Raw genomic sequence first — 596 nt, 5'->3', positions numbered from 1 at the left:
TAGACGTGAGAATGGGATCCAGCTACATCAACCGATACTCTAACGGTATAAGTCAGCATCATGCGGTGGCCAACAGTCCAGTTTAATTGGTGACTTTACATACTGGTATAGTGTGCACCTATGTCAATATGAAAGGAGCTGGGGTCGCTAAGAACTTTGTTTTCTTTTCAAGTTCAAGCCCCGAAGTCCTGATAGGTGATCATATTTTACATCACTCCTGAAATCACCTTTATGTGAATGGAGTCATTCATTTTAGGTGCATATTTAGACGACAGCAACAGACAAGGTTTATTTGTTCGACATCAGTGCTGATATTCATTAGGACGGTTAAGGAAATTGGCAATGAGTGGGCAGATATTAGCCGCTAATTTGAAAGCAACAGGCATTGAAGTGCTTGTGTCCGATGAAAGGTAAATGCCCTGAATAGCATGGGAAATACCGATTATGGCTGCGTTGAGCTGCGATGCTTTTGCAAGCATTGTTTATGATTCGGAAAATTAAACACGCCCTTTTGAGGGGGTTTTGCACGAAAAGGTTTCCTCAATAAACCTGTGTTTCTAAGTCACAGCTTAGAGACGATCTGAAACAATTTAAGT

General features: G+C 41.3%; 1 protein-coding gene across 1 annotated transcript in view; it reads left to right on the top strand.

The window, feature by feature from the left end:
- The window catches only part of T265_15698 (hypothetical protein), a gene marked incomplete at both ends in the record, with an annotated part of 56,149 nt that overhangs the window by 6,984 nt on the left and 48,569 nt on the right, over window positions 1–596 (top strand). The window lies entirely within an intron of this gene.

The sequence above is a fragment of the Opisthorchis viverrini genome (genome assembly GCF_000715545.1).
Source record: "Opisthorchis viverrini unplaced genomic scaffold opera_v5_745, whole genome shotgun sequence".
NCBI classification, from domain to species: domain Eukaryota; kingdom Metazoa; phylum Platyhelminthes; class Trematoda; order Opisthorchiida; family Opisthorchiidae; genus Opisthorchis; species Opisthorchis viverrini.
This window is presented reverse-complemented; position numbering and strand designations above follow the sequence as displayed.